We start from the raw sequence: 22,138 nt of genomic DNA on the forward strand, positions 1-22,138 counted from the left end.
TGCATATCCCACTGAATAAATTCCTCCAGTTGCACTCCAGTCCCTCAGGACTACCATGCACAGGAAATATATGAGAGAACCTGACTCACAACACGACACAGAAGATATTAAAACAGGTCAATATTGTGGTGGTTTTTTAATTATCTTGTCAAAATTAAACCCTTCAGGCCAGTTAAAAAATTCTAAATTTCAATTTAATATCTTTTTACCAAAATAAAAGCTTTTCTTGTGCAACTTTGCCCACCAGAACATCACTGAAGTGAAAAACTGCCAACTGTAGCTATCGCTACAGCTGAATTTCTTCATGTGATTTTTTTTCTAAATACCATATTAAAAAGCTCTCTTTCAGACCACTTGACTAAGTAAGATTTCTCAGCTATCAAGGCTCAGTCTTTTTCACTGTCAGCAAGGTTTGTTTGTGCAATCAAAGATGCTGGCCACAGATATTCTCGAGGTGACATTCCAGGAAAATGTCACTGTTAGGATGATCAGCACTTAATAATATGTGGTATTGAAACTGCATCAAAAGACATGGTAGAACATATTTTGGGCAAAGCCTGAGAAAATCTGTGAATTTCACACTTCTGCCACATAACAGATAGAACAAAAATTTTCTCAGAAAGCGTATAAATTCTTTTTTTATTGGCTGAAGTAATTTAGCAAAGTAAGAGAGAATCACTGGCAGTCATTCTGCTCCTGCCTCATGCATGAGGTTAGCTGGCTCATGAGTTAGTTTGTGAGCCTCAACTACAATGTCACCAGTGACTCTGTAGTTGTAAACGTAACTGATTGTAAGTGAGAGTAAAAACTTCGGAATCTTCAGATGCCGGAGTAATATGATTATATCATATTTCTGATTTTCAAGAGACAAATCAAAAACCTCTTAAAATTATCTTCCTGTCTTTCTTTCTGCAGGGAGTTACAAAGGGAAATATTTGTTGGAAAACATAAGAGGTATCAAATGCATTTTCTGGGAGAAATAGAAGGTTTTAGGTACTGACAGTCAAAACATGATTGTTCAGAGTTCAGCTTACCCTCTCCCCTATGGCCAAGTATTTGACAATGAAGAGAGGGACATAAGCAGAGTTAGAGGAGGAAACAGAAATGCCAATGGTAGCTGACTTAGTGGCAACATCTGCATGTCCTATCTGACTCCTTGCTGAACCTCAACAGCAATATAATCAGGTTCATCAATTTTCCCCTCCATAAAGATCTGGCCACTGCTATCCATAGATCAAAAAAAAGCTCTAATACACAAGAATAAATGCAGAGAATGAAAAAATGTGGAACCTTCAGCTGGAACAAAAGCCATGAACTCTGCAGGTTAAATGTCAGTTGCACATTATGTGCCTTCCTCCTGCAGGCTGCCTGTCAACTCTCCATAATTTTAAAGTTTCATATTAAAATGTTCATTTCAAATATTCTTCACAATCAAATCGTTCACTGTGTAAAATGTGAAGTACATTTTCATATATGAAATAACACCACTTAGAAGGCATTCTTCTAAGACAGTGCAGATCACTAAACTTGGGTCACTTCCCAGAAGTGGGGATCAGGCTTTCTTGATCAAGAAAATTGAGCTGTAAGACAAGTTTCCCAGGTGAGGAATAAAGTTAAGTAAATGCATATTCTAAAAAATCCCAAACAAAACCACAAACAAACAAAGAAATGCACCACTTTCTTTGAAAAGTACACTGACAAACTTAATACTAATTTACTATAGAAATGGCACTGAAAATGACACAGCTTTTAAAAGAAAAACAGCTAGAAAAGAAAAGGGGACAGGATGTTTGTGAGGACCTGATACAACTGATGATACTGTGTAGTGGATGGACATAAAAGAGAAAACATGAATGTTTGTATGGACACAGTTTAAATCCCACAGAGCAGTGGCACAGAGGGTTGGGAAGAAGAGGAGGGAATGCCCAGGAAAAACTGAGCAAGAAAGCCAGGAGGTGGGAGGTAGGTGCAGAGAGGGAGACAAAAGGAGAGGCACTAAGGGCCAAATAGAATACCACAGCACAGGAAAGGTGGCAGGCAAGCAGGGACATGCAGCTTATTTTCCTTGATGGCAGCAGAAGCATCACTTACTGCTGCTGCACCTGACAGGCTGACCAGCTTAGTAACCAAATAGCATCCTTTAGAAAGAGAGGATAATTTGTTTGTTCCTCCCAGAACACCCTCTCGATGACATGGCAAAATATTATTTAGTTGTGTCTCTGATGAGCTATCTAATAAAGACATCTTCAAGGTCCTTCCTTCCATTATTATGACCCAAACTTCAAATTACTTGGTAAGGATGGTGTATTTTAACAATAAAATTTCTCTACAGCAGAGTAAGCAGAACTCAAAAATATAAAATATCAAGCATTAACGTCTGCAAGTATGTCTCTGATTTATATTAGACAATATCAGTTTATTATTGCAGAATAAATATTCAAAGGAAAACTGCAGACACATCACAATTACACTACTTCTGTTTATTTTCTCCCTTTTTTCCTTAGAAATTGGAAATATTAGACAGTTTTGAAAATGCCTAACTTATGAACTATAACAGTAGCACTGACATTATAATTTCATCCACAGTACAATAAACAAGTTCAGTAAATTGCCCCATGTTCATAAACCAACACTATTATCTTTTGATATCAAGAAATGCTAATACCTGGTGAAGAGAGCTTGCAAGGCAATTAGATTGTAGATTGACACAATCATCACATTCATTCCAAATTTTCTCTGTGGGCTGGATTTAGGCATTACCAGCCATCTGTCCTAGGAGACAAGCATGAGGCTCTCACTGGAGTCAGCAAGAACTGAGGATGTTAACAATGGGCAAAGTTTCAGTCCCAACTCACAAAGAAATTACACATTCCAACAGTCACTCTGAATTTTTAGGTTAGACTTGGGTTAAAGGCTTTGCTGAATCAGGACCCCTTGCTTCAAATGTTCAACATCATAAGAAATAAATATTATTAGTAGTATTTTTCATAAGCTGCCTAGATAAGTCCTCTGGTGTTCAGAGAAACCTGACAAGAACGAAACCCACAAAATAAACCTTGATTGGGTAGTCAGAATCTTATGAGCAATATAAAAATTTAAAAACCCAAGCCCTCACTTTGAATTTGGTATGCTACTGCTTTCTATGGTATGCTTACTGACTGTGAGCATGACTGAGGTAAAATGTGAACACAAGAGGCCTAAAAGAAAGCCAGATCAGAATTCTAGTCTTCAAACACCCCAAAGTCTTTAGTTCACCACAAGAGGTGTAAGACAGACAAATTCCAGAGCTCCAGGTTTTTCAGAGGGAACATAATGTGCTTAAGACAGTGAAATATTTTAGTACAACACTGATATTCTCCTACTTACCCCCATTTATTAGCATAATGCCAAAAGGAACATAAAATTTCATGAACATGAGCAGTTAATATAGCAGTCCTGTTTACAATAATTGCATTGTATTTACTGCATCCACATAACTGTACTTGCTAGGTTTTTAGCAGGAGCATAAGTGGATTTTGCAGTCTTTGTATGAATTTCATGGTGTTGTGGAAATAAAACTAGCAATGCCCAAGCTAATTTAAAGCTAGATTAGATATGGTTAGGTGAACTGTTATTACACAGCTTGCAGAGCGAATAGAAACTGTAATTCTACTGGGAAAATATTTCAGGCAAGATCCTTAATTGATCTGATCAAATCCCTTGACTTGACTGCTCTTCCACAACTGTAGGAAAACTGAGGTTCTAGCTCACTCTATTACAGTGATATCTTTGCTAAGTGCTCCCAGTGAATTTCTGTATGTGTTAACAGGAACATTTCAGGAACTGGCACTTAAATTATTCCTACAATATTCTGGACATCCATCCATAGATTACATTCCCAAAGTATCATAGTGAAATCTCTATGAAACTGGTGGCTTAGAGATTATTTTATTTACAACTTTCTTTTTTGAAAACATTTTAATGGCCTCATTTGGTCATTTTTAAATTAGCACTAACACAAGTGAACCACAAACCAATCTCTCTACACATCCCAAAGTACAGTAGGAGCCTTAAATTGTTTTAATGTAATGAAAGTTGTCAACATGACATTCCATTTATAGGAAAAGGACAGTTTGGAACTATAGCACAAAATAAAACTGGATTTAACTTTACTAAATCTAGAGACTTTTCCAAAGGTTTCTTTATGAAAGGAAATAGAATTTTTACAAATATAGTCTTAAATGTAATGTTTACCCAGCTCAAGACATACCATAGGCTCACAGGAAAATAAGAATATTAGTGGTCTTTTTTCTGTTCTATTCTACACTGATGTCCTCACTTCTCCCCTCAATTCATTAAATTTTGAATATAAAAAAAGGCATCCAAACATCTGACAGTGTTACCCACTACACCAGCAGAAATATGACAAGGTTAATCATCTGGTTTAAAGAAGTCTGACTTCCCCTTGCTCGAGACTGCTGCTATCAGTTTTCTTGTGGAAGAACAGTCAATAATGTCTTCTAATCTCTAATAACAGACACTGGACAAACATTCTATTACAACCTAAATAAATAAGACAAACTTTAATTTTAGACCTGTCTATCAAAGGGCTATTCCTGTAATTATTACTGCTGTGCTTGGTATCTTTTTTTTTTTTTTTTTGCTTTTCCAGATTAATTTATTTTAGATACTGCTACAATTAACTGTCATTATGGTTACAATGAGATTAAATTATATTTTTGTTAAAAATACAGTTATTTACTACTTATCCTCTCTTTTCTAACTTTAATTTTTTACAGCTCTGTTCTCCCTTTTTCAGTCACTTCTGTATCTTCCCCCACACTCCTCTCTACTTATTTCCCAAGTCAATTTATGGGGACCTTGCTCTCACAAAGAAGGAGGGGTTGGTGGGGGATGTGAAGCTCCAGGGCAGCCTTGGCTGGAGTGACCATGACATGGTGAAATGTTGAAGTGTTAGGACAGTGAAAAGGGTGCACAGCAAAGCCCCTGCCCCAGCCTTGAGGAGAGCAGACTTTGGCCTCTTCAGGGATCTGCTTGGTACAGAGCCATGGGATAAGGTCCTGGAGGTAAGAGGGTTTCAAGAAAGATGGTTGATATTCAAGGATCCACCTCCTCCAGGCTCAGGAGTGATGCATCCCCAAAGAAGCAGGCAGGCAAAAACATCAGCAGGCCTGCATGGATGAGCTCCTGGACAAAGTCAAACACTAAAAGGAAGCCTACAGAGGGGTGGAAGCAGGGGCAGGAAGCCTGGGAGGCATACAGAGAAATTGTCTGAGCAGCCAGGATCAGGCTGGGAGAGCTGAAACCCTGACAGAATTAAGTCTCATCAGGGACATCAGCTTCTGTTGTACTGCTGTAGTGAAATAAGTTGTTTCTGACTTTCTGAACAGTCACATATAAATGGTATATCACCACCTGACTTTTACATGTAGTACAAAGCAAGATATTCAGGGCAGATATAACACATAGAAAAATAACCATAGCTCAAAATACATAAAACAATCAAAAATTTTGAAGAGGATCTAAAACACCACCAAGGTAATGCACCAGCTTTTCACTTCCTGCATTTTGATATTAAATATGTGCTCTGCAACATGAAATTAAGACACATAGATCAGGTATGAGGGAAGAAGTCAGCAAGTCCATATTTTGTTTCCAGTATCTGTGTACAGATATTAGGCACTGTCACTATCGTGTTTCAGATTTTCCTGTCACAATGAAAAGGGAAAAAGTGAAATGAATAGATTCCAAAATTCAGAATTAAAAATAAAAATGTAAACACATTTCTACTAAAAGCAAACTCCAGTCTCACACTAGGACAAAGAATACCTATTTTTGAAACAAAGTTTTCTATTTAGTAAGACAAAAATATCAGAAAAGTAAATACATTTGGATATTGAGGGGTATTTCTGTGTACATCAAGATTTGAACCTGATTCTGAGCTGAAAAATAGAAATCCCAAAAAAGGGATTCAGAGGCAGCTGAAACCCAAAACATTGGGCTTTTTTTCCCCAGGATGGAGACTAGCTGTGAAAGACAGCTCCATTACCAGATTTTGGAGATGTTAAAGTTGATTTTAAAACCAGAAGAGATCACTACAATGACTCCATTTTGAATTACTCTATGACAAAGTGTGAAGAGAAACACTTAGGCCTGCAGTGTCCATGAAAACTTTGAGCTGATTAATGAGCTCATGGAAATTTCATGTCTGTAAATAGGTTATTCTACCATTTATTTTCCTCATGTAGCAATACTGAAGAGGAAATTTATGCACTTTCTCCATACCAAAATAGAGAAAAACACACAAATTTGGAAGTGCCACTGCTCTGCAGTCTTTGTCCGATACGAATTCTAGAACACAGAATAATTATTATGACTGTGGTGTTGATAACACTGATCAAACTACCCTGAGCATTAACAAAACACTGCATTTTCTGGTTGAAAATGAAACTGACCCCATGACATCTTTTCACTGCCATTGAAGTAAAAGGTGACAAGAGAACAGCGGTGAAAGAACACAGATCCTTTGATTTTAACCACAAATCTCCCAATAGCACAAATGGCACCTATTGTTGTGTAATGAAAGAAACTCTCTTATTAATAATTTCACTCTTTTCATCTTCAACCTACTAATTTTCAACATATTTCCTAAGAATTTATTTTGCTTTTATTACCATTCTTGATTCAACCCAAAGTTAGTATCTTGTTTCAAAGATGCTGGTTCATTTTACCTCATACTGGCAGAAAGCTTTTAAACAATCATGAATTCAGTATTACATCTACTGTGCTATTAGCATGGAAAAATCTTACTGTTCAAGAATATTTCCTCTGGGTCATAATTATAAAAAGAATAGATTCCTGAGGGCATAATCTAACAAAGTACTGAAGTTGAAAGATTGTTTAAAACCTTATTGAGGTAGATGTCTACCATTTTCTTTCAAAAAACAATATCAGAGGTTTATAATACATCTGGAAGTCTTAATGTTTTCATTTTTTTCTTGTTTTGAAGAAAAAAGAACCACATGCAGTTGAGAGTTGGTATAATCACTCTAGTATAGAAATTTTCATCCTAAGGGCCCTTCATCTTTTCGCACATGTATTCAGTAATTTTTGCAGTGGAAAGTCACAATGTCAACAGCTTGAGACATGACAGGTAAATCATATCAAAGTACACAATAGTTGGAGAAGGGAAAGTCAAGGGAGTTTTCAGGAGGATGGGAACTAGCAGCTTACATTTATCTCAATAGAAGTCAATTTGCACAAATTAACTAGTAGAGCTAAAAATTTGCTTCAAACTCAGAGAAACAACACAACTGAGAATAAACTTCAAGAAGAAACTAGCTAGGCACAAATGAGCTAATTTCCACTGTAATACAAGAAAGAAAGTTAAACAAGAGATTATGGCTAATATTATTGTCGTGGTTTGACCAGGAAGTGAGGTTTTGGGAAAGTTATGGTCAAACCAATCAGTGTCCAGATTTTAAATTGGCACCTGGTGTGGCCACTGGGGACTTGGATACGCCTCTGAGAACACACAGGGGTTAAAAGCAGAGACTTCCTCTTTGGAGTCCGGCAGGTGAGCGGATCGGATCTCTCCCCTGCCCAGCTGCATCTGGGTGGGGGAGGGGGAGGCCGTGCGGCCTGAGTGAGAGAAGCCGGAGCCGCTGCAAGATGCAGGGGTGGAGGAGTCCTGGGATGGTTTGGGCAGCCCCCCCGGAGAGAATGATAAAGGGACTGTGCAAGCTGGAAATTTAATATCATGTACCAGCACCGCGGTCGGGAGGAGAAGGGGGGGGTGCAAGGCGTCCAGCCATGGGCAGACCAGGCTGAGCTTTTAACCCTTTTAGTGTTGAAACAATGTTATACACCTAAAGGAAACACAAGCTAGGCTGGGAAAAAGACAGAGCCAGACTGTGATCAGCTCCAAATCAATTTGCACTTCATTACTGGACTTTGGCCACCTTTAAGGTACCTAATTTTCACAAGAAGCCAAGCAGCTGCTCTTCCCAGATGTCCTTTCTCCCCCACCCCACATTCTCCAGATAAATCCCTTAAAACATACACAAAAAAGCAACCTATACTACTGATGAAATTCAAAGAATTTTTGCAAATAAGGTCGTTTCTGTATACTTATATTCTGGTCCCCTATATTTAATTAATCATTTAGATTATATAAGTGGGTCCCTTACAACTCAAGATAGACTATGATTCAACAAAAATCACTATCTTCCAAACACACCTATTAAGAGAATTAGAAATTATCTAGCTGGGAGATGACCAGGTAGATCACATTATCTGTCATGGCAAATAAGCAGGCTTGGGTTGTTTTGAGCAGATTACTACAAAACAGCAAGAGAAAATATTTATAAAAAGCTATTACATGATGCAGAGTGAAGCAAATCCACAGTTGGAGGAAGAGGAAATTTAAAAATCCGTTCAAAACCCATTTCTGAGGCAGCCTCATTTTCTACTAAGGAAAAATAAAGATCTGCAGAAGTGCAAAGGTCTTCATATGAAGGTAACCTTAGGGAGACCAAATTTCTATGAAGACAAAAGGCAGCAGCAGGAAGAAAGACATCAAAGTTCAGCTAGTTGGAATTCAATGTTTTAGTCTTTGCAAAAGAAAAATTAAAAGAAAAAGTTTGTGCATTTTTCTCTTAGATAATTAAAAGAAATACCAAGTGAGAGTAACTTTAATAAAGGAGACTTTACAAATTAGAATCAGAGATGCATTCATGATTAGAAAATACCTGGTTTTAATAATGGTATTCAGGTTTATAGATGCCTCACTTATATGAGGTTTATAGATGCCTGCTAATGATGCACAGCCAATCAAAGGTGTCTGGAGTGGCTGCAAAGAGAAGCAACAGGCAGAGAGAAAGAAGCTAAAGAACTGTTGTATGTTTGGTGTGTTTGGCTGGATGATCTTACATGTGCTGCCTTTCCCCCCACTTGCACTGGTTGTACTCACTGCCTACCAGTTACAGTGCAAGGAATTACTGCTTTTATTGGTGAAACTGGGGTAAAATTTAGTTAGGTTTTTACATTAGAGCCTTATCTTTATATGAAAGAGGCTAATGTATGCATATATACACATAGAAAAAAATCCCTATATGGAATTAGCTCCTGAAACTGAAAATCCCATAGACAAAAATGATAGCCAAAACATTTCTTAACTTTCTGAAAATTAAGAAAAAAGTCGACCTAGAAGATGAACTACTTATTAAGTCTATGAAAAAAGTTTATTATTTTAAAAAATGCCATCTGATTTAAATAAATATTTGCACATGTGCTAAGCTAGCCTGCATTTTCTTTATATCTAAATTTGCCCTATTTTTCTTTCTAAATTATTACTAGACAACCTGTTGCCTTTTTCTTTGGGATTGTCCAAAAATACCTATCAAATCCTCATCAGCTGATAGGTGACACAGGAACATAAAAACTTCCTGTACTGGAGGCAACTGAAGCATCCCAAATATCCCAGCTTTCTAGTTTTCTGCACTCCCTGAGCAGATGTGAGGCTGCTCTCCCTGTGCAGTAACCAGACCAGGAGTGCCCCAGGTGTGTTATCCTGATGGCAGCTCAGATCCCCTGCTGAGGGGAAGGGAAAGAGCTGAGCCCTGCCTGTGCTGCAGCTGGACCAGCCCAGAGAACTGTGAGGGACATTACAGGACTGTCTGCAAAATACCATGCAGAGATAATACAGAAAATTTCTTCCTCACAACAATATTAAGTTCTGCAATATAATATAATGTACAGTCTGGAAAGCATAGCTGTATTTCTAGCTTGTAATCAGCTAAAGGAAGCACTGATATTGTCTGTCAGGTTTATTGATGAGTAGTATCTATAAATTCTTTCTGGTTTTCTCATATCCTTGCATTTCCACTGGGCATGTCTTGTTTCTCAGCACTGAACTTTTGACAGAATTAGTCAGCACACCAAAGTAAAGTAATGAATCCTAGTGCTGTGCTTTTTCCATCCTAAAAATGTGTCCATATAAAGCCTTCAAAATGCTCCCAGAAGAATTGCTTTTTGTTGATTTGTATTTTTTTAAGCAACTGACATAAAAATCAGATTCTCATATGCCACAGAGAAAATTAGGAGACAGTGAAATCTATAGATGCAGTACACATCTATAACAGTTTGCATGCTTTATAGTCTTGCCCAAAATTTAAATGCAAATGGTTAACAGCAACAAAAATAGGGAGACCATTTGGATTTACAATTGAGAACATGGTGACATAAGAAAAGTCTGAGACAGCCAAGACCAGATATCCTTCAATACATCAGAAAGGCAACAGAACTAGTCCTGAAGTGGGTTTCAGCAGAGATACTGTCAATCAAGCCAGTATTTAAATCAACAGACTCTGTCAGCTTGCTTAAATTGCAGGCCAGCTGGAGGTCCCTTCCTCGTGAATCACTGCATCCCCAGGTTTCTGGGATTGCTCAGATTAACAGCCTGTGCTCCTGCTGCACTTCCCCACAGAGCACTGTGCTGCTCCCCAGCTGACCTCTGTGGTGACAGTGACAGGAGCCAAGGGAATGGCCTGAAGTTGTGCTGGGGAAGGCTTAGGCTGGATACCAGAAAAAGGTTCTTCACCCAGAGTGGCTGGGCACGGAACAGGCTCCCCAGGACAGTGGTCGCAGCACCAAGAAGCCTTTGGACGATGCTCTCAGGCCCATGGTGTCACCCTGTGCAGGGCCAGCAGCTGGAATTCATGATTCTTGTAAGTCCCTTCCAACTCAGCTCCTTCTGAGATTCTGTGACTTTGAGATGCCAACAGAAAGGTAAAGACATTTTGGAACTAAGGTAGATCAAACTAGCAGCCATCCCAATTTCTATGCTGGAAGACATCGTTAATGCTTATTTTTGGTGACTTGAAGCATGGGGAACAGGGAAGGATTTGGAACAATGACAGGGCAGGATCATGGCTGAACACAAATGGCTTTGAGTTTAACGTGTGTTTACTTCTACTGGAAAAGGAGGAGAAAAAAAATCCCTTCCTTTGCTCACTGATCTAGAGCAGTATTAATCCACACACTGTCTTTCTGGACTGGACTGTGAAATACCTACTGAAGAAAGCCAGAGCTACAGAAGGGAGATATCCTAGACTGGTATTTCAAAATCAGAATTAAAACAGCTCACTTCAACTAGAAATTCAGGCTCTACAGAGCCTTGCTGCTAGTCTGATGCTAAACTTTTAAGTCAGGAAATACCCACAGTTATTATGAATTCAGAACAGACAGCATTTCTGAAATAATTAAAGCCAGAGAGGCAGTAAGTACATTGATGTACCTATTTTATACCACCTACATCTAGAAAGTTAATTCAGCTACAGGAAAGGATATTTAATCTTTGCTGCAGCCTGACTAACTGCCGTGGAGCGATGGAGATTTTTCATGTGGGCAGGCTAAGTTGGGAGACACAGGAGGGAAGGAAGCTGCAGAGATCCTTGCTGCTCCAATTCTTCTCATCCTTCTAGAGGATCTGGATAACTCTATTTCTTTGCCAAAAAAAAAAAAAAAAAAAAAAAATTAAAAGGATAGCATCAGTTGAAGAAGGAAAGGAGACAGTTGTGCGGGCAGCTTATCTTCAAAATCCAGTATCAATACTCAAAATACCTACCATAAATCCTCCTGTACATAGACACAAGCAAAATGAGACAGGCTCTTAAAGAATATTTTGCTCAAAATCTATGAGAATAGAGGAAAATAACCAGGCAGGCAGCAGGAGCAGCAGGCAGGTGAAGATCCTTTCTGAAGTGCTGTTTATTAAGAAGAAACAGGCTGTAGTGTACCTGTTCGTGGCAACTGATGTATTTTAAGCAAGAAAATTTGTTTCCTGATAATATCAACATCCAGCTCTGAGGTCCCCAACTTAAAACAAGGAAGGACCTGCTGCTGCAAGTCCTGAGGAGGCCAAGAAGATGATCAAAGGGCTGGAGCACCTCTCCTAGGAAGACAGGCAGAGAGAGCTGAGGTTATCCAGCCTGGACAAGAGAAGACTCCAGGGAGACCTTACAGCACCTTCCACTACCTAAAGGTGGCTACAAGAAAGCTGGAGGGACTTTTTACTCTCATGGAGTGACTGGTCAAAGAGGAACTGTCCCTTCCAATCCAAGCTGTGTTTTGCGTGCAGTGTGCCTGTTAAAAGACATAACTCTCTCTTCTGAACATGAAAAATCATAATAAATTATGCTAAAAAAACCTAATGTAATTGTAATGATTGTTCTAAAGCCAAAACTACTTACTACCTTATAATTTTGATTAGTTCTGAAAAATGCCCTTCTAGTGTAATCTGAGCTCCTTTCCTTATGAAATCTCACCGAAAAAGAAAAGAATAAAATAACAAAAGGCCATCCAATCCATATTTCCCATTGGGTTTTCTCTACTGACTACAATAAATGACTGTTTTGCATGGCAGCTTGGAAGTGGAAGAAATAGAAAAAGAGCATGATATGTGGATAATTAAAAAGATTAAACAGAAGTCATCATGGATAAAGGGTTACGATGATGTTAAGTCCTGTCTGACACAGTAGAATTGATAATAAAGTCTTGTAATACCACCCATAGGAAAAAATATACAGAAGCACACTGCATAAAGAATGAAAACATATATGAAAATTTCTTCCTTTTTTCTTCTGAGATTTAACACTAGGCATTTTACATTTTCTTCGTTACTTTTTTAAAAAATCAAACCATAGTTAGCTATAGATCTTTGAACAATTCATCTGTCATTCAAAATAGAAACAGGAAGGAAATAAATATAGTTTTGGAGAATGGATAGAATCTATTTAATCTCTCAGTTCAAATATGACAATATGTTGAGTTCTATTAAAAAGTTGTGATTGGGAAGCAGAGGAAGGCACCAGTCTTTCAGAGCCAGTCTGCATAGAGAGTCACCCTGGATTTCTTGCCAAAATAGGGGACATTGTGGCTTCTCTCCTGAGCAGAGAGAAGTTTATGGGGCACAGAACATACACACAAGTGAGGTCCATCAGCTGAGTCTGAAAGTGAGGGATGCATGAGAGGAAGAGAAAGAAACCCAGAGAACAAGCCTCTGACATAAAAGACTCCTCTTGAGATCCCAACAAGAATAGACATTTTGTTTCAATTAAGAAAGGAACTGAAATGTGCTGCAATAAGAACCACACTATAGTAGCAGAATCTGTGGGCTGTACCCTAGATTCAGATTCATTTTTTCATTTTCAGCCAGCTCAGCCAGCAAACCTGTGTTTTTCGCTTCACTGGTTACTGTGTTCCTATTTGTGTTCAGAAAAAGAAGAAAGCCCTGAATGCTGAATGGCCTTTCAGTGAGTCTATCGAGGAACAGTCCTCCACTGAACACTCAGAAACCAATCAGAGTTAATGAAAAATAACAACAAAACCTCACTGCACTTCCCTCATGCTCATAAAGTAAATGTGTTGTGTTATCTTTTGCTCTCTCTTGCCCGAGAAAGAAAACCAAAAAGCCATGGAGTGATAGCACTTGTTTCTCTAGTGCAATCACCATGTAGTATTACTGAGAAAGCTTGGAAAGCCTATCATGAAATACTTCACTCCCTATTATTTTAAAATTTAGGAGAAATGAAAGAAAAGAGCAGACACAGCTTCAGATTCTGTTCCAGAAGGGAGCTGCTATCTCCGCAAGTTTGAGCCATGAGCAGCACTGTTGGCTATACACACCCTGAAAATCACACCTTACACCTGATCCAGAGAAATATTCAGCCCTATCTTGGCATACACCCTGGAGAAGTCCCAACACTGAATGTTCTCCAAACTTAGATTATGACAGCATTTTCCTGTCAGAAACAAAAAAACAAAAAACAAAAAAAAAAAAAAAAACTGCAAAACAGCAGTAGCAGATTTCTGAACACACAACCACATGGTTTACATATTACACAATAATTATACATTTAATTACCTGGACATCTCTCAGTCCAGGTAACCACAGCCTCCAGGTGCTACTGAAATGCAAACAGCTACAGTGGCCTTGTAGTTTGGTATTGAAGAGCATTTTGAGAGCATGAGCTCAGTTAAGATTCAATACAGCTCAGACAGCAATCTTGCAAAGCAGACTTGTGCCTTACTGTATCTTATAGCAGAATAAATTGCACATGAAGTTTTAAGAAAATTATAGATGATGCCAGAACTACTCAAACTGAAATGTTCTCATACAATTAAATATCACCCACACTCCTAGTTGCTAAATATTAACTTTTTTTTTTTTTTTGTACTTGTCTAGGACTACTTTCTGGCGAGGCTCCAGGAACTAAAAGCATCAGTACCTTTAGTCACCAACCTGGCCAACCACAGTATTTGGAAAGATTTAAACTGCTTTGTAAAAAAAAAGTCCACCTGCTTTTGAATTTTACCAACCTCATAGATATTTAGATAATAATCCTTACTTAAAAACAACCCAGACAAATGCCCAATAAGTGGTATCAGCCAGACACCATCCCTAAATTTTGCTATTTCATCTACTCTAAAACATACCCACTTCTCTCAGAGCACTATAACAAAATATTACCAATGCATAAAACTTGAAAAATTTAAGACTTTATAATGAACAATGCAGGTTAACCTGCTGAAACCAGCAACAGACAGTCCCTCAACAGACTGGTGGAATCACCAGTCCCTTAGCCACCTAACACAAAATGTCACTGCCACTTTCACCCCTGACACAGTATCCCAGAACAGAGGAGGGCATCCAGGAGGACGAATCTGACTTCCCTTTTTTTTTATTTTCCCAAAGTCCTGTGGTGCTGGGAGAAAGGACAGGACCAGAAGACAGCAGAAGAATTTCAGACACAGTAAGAACAAGTGCAAGTGTTTTCCTAAGTAAAGCACACCCTTTTGGGATCTTTTGGTGGTATTCCAACTTAGAGGAATTTACTGCCATAGGAAAGCAAGCTCTCTTTCTTCTCATTCTGCTCATACTCAGAGAAACTGGCCTTGGCAAGTAAATTAAAAGCAAATAACTGGTGTCAGATTTAACAATTTTATGCTGTTTCTTTTTCTAAAAGAAAACCTTTATCTGGCTACCTGCTTTGGTCAAAACTGACAAGCAGGATATTTCCTTAACTCCTTCACTGTAACAGAGATTCCCTGGATTATTTGTTGTTTTTCCTTTACTCCTAATTTCATCTCTTTTCCAACAAAGCTCAACAATCTCAGGTTCTTAAGGCCTCATCACTAAAGTTTGAGTCTGCAATTTGCCTTTTCATAGGAAAGATATTGTTGTGAGTTAAGTAGATGTTTTTGCATCACACTCATTAATATATTAAAAATACTGACATACTATGGCATGTTCAGAAAGAATACTCCATTTTAGTTGTTATGTAAGCCTATCTTCATTCCAGTAAAATGATTTTTCAAAATTAAAACCACGTTTTATTATATGTTATCTGCATACTTTACCCAAATACATAAACTCATCCACTCCCACTGCAAGACATATTGTGATACTAGAATACCTTATATTCCAAATATATTTTGGAATTCTTTCCTTGACACAGGCTCACACTGATTATAGATTGCACCTATTTTAAGGTAAGACTCAGCGTTTCCTGTGTATTTTGGAAACAGGAAGTCCTCCATTTAAAGGCAGTTCTGTAAGGAACTGGAACAGCAGCAGGCAATCTCTGCCAAATACTGTAATTGCAGTGAGTTAGCCAATAAAGACAAAGAAGTTCAATCAGAACTCTGATGCCCTTTTGAAAGTATCTTTCCAAAAAAGGTAAACTCAGGAATAAGGATTATTCTTTTTTTAAGCATAATGAAATTAAGGAACCAAGTCAAAGCAAGCCAGATAGTTCTTGCCACTTGGTGACACAAAAGTTCCTCATGTCCCACATTTGGGCTGATCACAAAGAAACCTTGTCATTAAACCTGTCCTTTGAAAACCTTCATGAGAAAGTACTTACTCATATACAGTAATGTAATCTGGCATGACATGGCACAAATAAAAATAAAAATAGAATGGGAAATTTAGATAACTTCTATTTATGCTGTTTATTTTAATAAGACTGAAGAGAAACTATGAAGTTCTTTCATTTTTCTTAACTACGATGGAAGCATGACCAAATAGATTAACTACCTATATTTAAAGATTCACTTTTGGACATATTGAATATTTCAGAGCAATATACACAGGCAGGCACCAGAGTTACCCTGGATTTTAATATTACTGCTGAAATAAATTACTTCATAAATTATGCTTGGCCTACATGTATTTGCAGTTTATCAAATGATGCAAGGCAGCAACCATTAGAAGAATTAAAAACATTTTTCAAATACTGCAGAGAAGACACTGTGCATGCTCTCCCTCAATATACAGTTCTTGCAACTGTCCCTGACACTGAGATCATGCTGTAAATGAAGAGATGTTAGATCTCCTTATTTTATGTCCTTATAAAAGCCAAGATGACATCTATTCCATCTGACAGCTGAGATAACAGTATTTCAGCATTATTATTATCAATATTATTGTTTTGTTTCAAAGCAATTTTACTAAACAGACATTATACTAAAAAAAGTTATTCTGACATTCAACTGAAAGTTCTGGAATTGGTGTGAATTTTAAACAACAATCATGGATCAAAGATATTTCTCAGGGCAGGAAATTAGAAAATACAAATTGTTCCTCATTTCTGGAGTAGTGAGCTTATTGTTTTCGTTCAAGATTGATAAGTGAAAAAGAAAAATTGTAAATAATCTCCATTTTTGGATTTCCAAAAAGGTAAAAAGAATTTGTGTAGTTTTTTTTTCAAAGACTTATTTTCTTTTTCAAGCTCAGTAAATCCTGACCTGTTGCATGTATGGAAATACATGCTTTTTCAGAGTGTCCACACTTCAGCACAGATTCTTCCTCAGCTGAGCCCAAGAAAGGGGCTATTCTTGTCATCCCACTCTGAATACCTCCACCCCTCCCCCCCCCCCCCCCCCCCCCCCCAGGATTCATCAATAAATTACAGGAGCTTTGGTGAAAACACCATAATTAAAGATGCAACTGTTTTTACAATGTTGATTTTAGCACTCCTATTATCCCAATTTTATGCACTACTGCATATGTGTGAAAAAAAGGAGAATGTTATACCCATATTCATTATAACCTGCTAGGTATGATATAATATGTGACTTAGAAATTAAACAGAATTTCTAAACATACAGGTAATGGTGCATGTGGTTGTGGGAACTTCTGCAGCACCCTAAATGCTAGCCGCACTCTTACCTCAGATATAGCTGCTTTTTAAAATCTACCCTCAAGCTTCACACTGTGAAAATGTCATATCAGCAGCCTTCCAAAGGGGAAGACCAGCATGATCTTATGCTTGGAGAAATTCCAACTCAAATTTGCAAGACATCCCTTTTACTTGGTGTAGACACTGGCACAATTTGCAAATACAAGTAACAGTTTATACACAAGGAGAGGTCCCATTGGCACTGCTTTCCAAAAACATAATTTAGAATTTTAAAAAAAATTTTAAATAACTATGTATCACATATCTGCAATAAAAAATAAATTTTCAAAACTGCTTATCTACTCTTCAGTGAAACAATTGAGCTAGAATTTTACAATGAATGCATACACAACATCAAGTATATTTCATCTAGAAAAAAAAGCCCAATTTGCAGACCTTGGGCAAGCAGTGACCCCATTATATTTCAGGGAGAGAACAAACCAAAATGCTCAAGGTTATTATGTTTCTTCTTGAGTTTTCTTCAATTATTTAAAAATTGATCATAGCCATTTCCTATACATTAAGCTGTATTTTTCACCATGAATAATTCAACTTACGGAATATGCAAGGAATGCATTTACTTGTATTCCTCATATATGCACATGCACAGGAAACCAGAAGTAAAAATTTAAGGGGTTTATTATATTGAGTAAAATATTTCAGTTGTTTCTTCAGTTTGACACAATGCACTATTCATCAATAGGATGAATCACAATGCTCTTTTTCCAAATTATTGCACCATGACATTTAACCAACTCAAGCAGAAAGAGAAAGTTTAACCAAATGTAAATATGTGGAAATTGCATTCTACCAAGAGGGAGAGGACTATGCACCTTTCCCTTTGCAAAGTAACAGAAGGATTTTAGTGATCTAAAGTAACCACAAGTTCAGTCTTACACTTCTGCTGAAAGATACCTTGGCCAAACAGTAAAACTGAAATACTGCACCCAAGTGTATGTTTATGAAGTGCTCAAGCAGGAGGCAGGAATCTGTTTTACAGCTAAACCCAGACAATTAAGTAATGTATTTTTCCATGTAAGTAAAACTGATTCAACTATGGTAGGAGCCACATAATTATTTTGTGTAAATATCACTTTCAGCAAGATATGATGGGATTTGGCAATATTCTTGTAGGTGAAAGCACTTGATACTGCAGATGTCTAAAAATACCTTTTTTTTTTTTTTGCAATGAATAAGAAGCATAGGATTTGTCATCATGATAATAATAAGATTTTGTCTAAAAGTAACAATCCCAACGAAACCATGGTATCAGAATTCAAAAATGTGATTTCAACAACTGTGAAACATATCACAAAAACTACTTACAGTGACTTCTGCAGCCTGCCTCAGAAGTGCTGTAGGAAACAACTGTAACTGTTTACAAAGCTGATATTTCAAGAAAATCTATTTAAAAAAAAATAAAGCATACCAACTGACAGAAATGAATAACAAAACATAAACATTATCATTTTGAACAGAATGCTTCTTATGAAATACAAAATGTGTGCAAACCATTAATTCTGCTTTCATTACAGCCAGCTTGGGAAAGAAATGCAGATTGCTTTAGGAAAAATATGCTCCCTGTCGTAAAGTAAACGGAATACTCACATCATTTCACACTTACAGGAAATCTTCCTGCCAAAGAGGAAGATGAAGATTATCATAAAGCTCCTTACAGGCATCATCTAACTTAGCCTAATCACATCCCTGCAAGGTGTATTAGCTGTTATGCTGTTCTCTGCACACATGGTCAAACGAGAATAAATAGGTTTACTCCTCAAGAGCTCACGGTGATGCGGTGACTTGTTGGAAATCCACCCTGGAGTTCCAGCTCCCTTAGCTCTGCCTTCACAGCTGGATCATCCAGCTCTTATATTGTGTAGAATCTACCCAAGTGCAGGAAAATAAGAAGAATGAAGCAGCCCAGATGCTCTGAAAATTCCATCAAGGCTTCCATTAATAAGAGCTAATAATACAGATAGTCTCTAAGAAGTGAATTAATGTAGTCCTGCCTTCCTTTCCCCTTCTATGACCATTGGATGGTGAAAGTAGGACATAAGCTTTATTTTTGCTTTTTCCTTTTTGATCTATTCAGTTCCCTTATCACTTTACATCCACTTATTTTTCTTATTTTTTTTAAATATACAGATATTCTGGTTGCTATTTCTGAAGGTGTTTATAGACATTAGGAACAAAAATCATAGTAGTAGTATGAAGCAGTAGGCATTTAAGCCTTTTCAATTTCTCTAGCAATCTTCAACTTTCAAATGCCCCAATAAGCCACCACACAAATCTCTATTTTAAGCATGAATACACAACACTTTCTAAACTTCCATATGTACACAGTGAATAGAAGGCCTTTTGTAAAACAAGGTGATATACCGTAAGGGACATACCTTGTTCTTTTATGGCTAAACCAAAGAAATTAGATCATTTTCTGAAGTTTCCCTTTCACTTAAGTGTACTGAAAGGAAAAACAAATGGTAACACACAAAATACACAAAAGCCTCTGTGAGCCTTTACTAAAACCACATGGTTTTATATTTGAGCAAGAAAGGAGAAGACAAAGTGAGTTGTGGTATAAAGAAGCTACACTGAGCAATGAAATACATATATTTAGGTTCAATCATAACTAAATCACACTTAGCAGAAGGAAAAATGGTCTGGAGAAAGACCAGATCTCAGGACAACAGGAGAGTGAAGATGCCTCTGCAAAATAGCTCTGAAAATTCCTGCAGATTTGAGTTACCGACTTGGAAATCCTCCCAGGAATCTTTTTGGTGGAAGTGATCCCCAAGAAACTTTGTAAGGGATGCTGAGTGTTAAAAGTCCAATTTAAAGCTTTTGACTGAATTCCCTCTAAGGTTCAACACTCAACGTTACAGTCTCTTGCCCTACCCTGTCACTAATCCTAAGTGCAAAGATTTCTTGTAGGGTCTGGACAGGGATGAATAACTACAGATGCTTTCCATACATAAATAAAACCATGCAGAAAGAACCCTCTGTTTTCTACCCAAAATACATGTTTCTACAGCTAAACCTGACCAAAGGCTGAAATGGAAGCAGCTGACAATAAATCAGAACTGGTCTCTCACCCAAGTAATATAAATAAGACAAGTGTGACTTTCTGAGCCTTTGAAAAAAGTACTTAGCTGTAACATATTTTTGCTGCAATAATAAAAAGTCAAGCTGCCAAAATAATTGTACTCCAGTAGTTCCATGGTAATTTTGCTCTGAGAGGTATCATCTCTTCCAAGTTCTCCAAACCTCTGTAGCATATTGCTGACTTTTACTCTCTCTATATATTAGACTGAAAGGATAATTTCCAGAAATTCATTTTAGCTCAGAGCAGTATTCCACAGCCATTAGTTTTTTACCCATTTAGAATTATTCTCCCTTTCAATTTCTGGGAACTCTATAGTGTTCTGCATTTAGCACCCAAAGAGTTAAGCCTTCCTTTATTAACCACCTAGCAGAACAACCTCAAAGTAGCACACCAGGGATCAAAAGTAATCACCAGTATACCAGGTCAGCCATTTTAGTAATTTTCCCATTTAGTCATTTTACCTATTTCTTTGCCTCTTTTGAGTGATATCTTAGTTATCTCCACCTCACACCTTTGAATTGTGTGTCAATTTGGTCACTGTGCTGCACATATCAAAGTGAGAGCATTTGTATCTGTGGTACCCTATTTAAAATGCACATTAGAAAACACCTAATAACTTATACTCACACACTCCAGTTTGCCTGTAAGGCTCAAACCTGTGCTCAGTGATGTTCATGCCAATTTTACAGGAAGGTAAATATTGAAGCATCAAGCAATTATGTGACTTAAGCTAAAGCCACTTGGGAATTCTGTAACAAAATGGGACCAAACTTGAATGTGCCACAGCATCCATGTGCTAGGGATAACATGGCACTGAAAGGACACTCAGGCTTTTCTGGACTGGCAGCTACAAACAGTGGGATAGTCCACAGCATCTCACACGGCACCAAATACTTTTGTTTTGCATACTTGTGCATAAAGCGAGGAGCATACTTCTGTCTGAGAACGAGGATTGATTCCTACACCTCCTAAACCAACCTTGTTTTATTAAATAGGCAACACTTTTTCCAAAACTAAGACAATAAGATAATCTTTTATAATTCACATAGTGTTTGAAACTTAAGATTTCCTAATTTTCAATCTTCTAGAAATGAAAGAGGACTGAGAAACAGCCTTTTCTGGTCACCACAATATAAAAGCAAAATTGAAGTGTTCAGAGGCATGTTTTTGGCAACAGAAAATTGTCAATTATATCTCCTGGAACTTTAAGCATTTCAAATACTTGTCTCCCTTCTGTTGAATTTCTAATAGATATTGCTCAACTTTGGCTTAATGTCCAGAATCCTTGTGCCAAATTAGGCTCTGAAGGAATCTCATGTTTAGCTGATAAAGATGATTATGTAAACAAAAATTGCTTGTTTTTTCACTTATATTTCTGTAATTCAGACAAATCAAAGCAAATCACAGAAACCAATGGCCAAATGAAAATAAGAAATCATATATATTTTAATTATTTGTGAAATCCTCTTTGGTCAGCTCTGTTTAATGTAGGACCCATTGATCATACCATGGTAATGTCTGTATTTCAACCATCTGAGCAGTTTAGAAACAACTTACAGCATGGGTTCCAATCAGAACCTCACTGTTCAACTGAGAGTTTCATATATTTTTGCAGCATCCCCTCTGCCTGAGCATGTTCAAGGTAGCCTTCGCAGAACATGACAATTTATGTCAATAATCCCATGGAACCACTTTAACTGACTCATAATCCTTGGCAGTCCTTGTTCCACCAGCTACCACCAATAGGTCAATCTTTACTTTTCATGACAGAGCATCATTCATTTTGGAA

At 37.5% G+C, this 22,138-nt stretch overlaps 1 protein-coding gene across 1 annotated transcript in view; it reads right to left on the reverse strand.

Annotated features, from left to right (window-relative positions):
- The window catches only part of GRID1 (glutamate ionotropic receptor delta type subunit 1), a 482,309-nt gene that overhangs the window by 67,258 nt on the left and 392,913 nt on the right, over window positions 1-22,138 (reverse strand). The gene's annotated exons all lie outside the window — the stretch shown is intronic.

This window comes from Pyrgilauda ruficollis, unplaced genomic scaffold (assembly GCF_017590135.1).
Source record: "Pyrgilauda ruficollis isolate IOZ18807 unplaced genomic scaffold, ASM1759013v1 scaffold11, whole genome shotgun sequence".
In the NCBI taxonomy this organism is placed as follows: domain Eukaryota; kingdom Metazoa; phylum Chordata; class Aves; order Passeriformes; family Passeridae; genus Pyrgilauda; species Pyrgilauda ruficollis.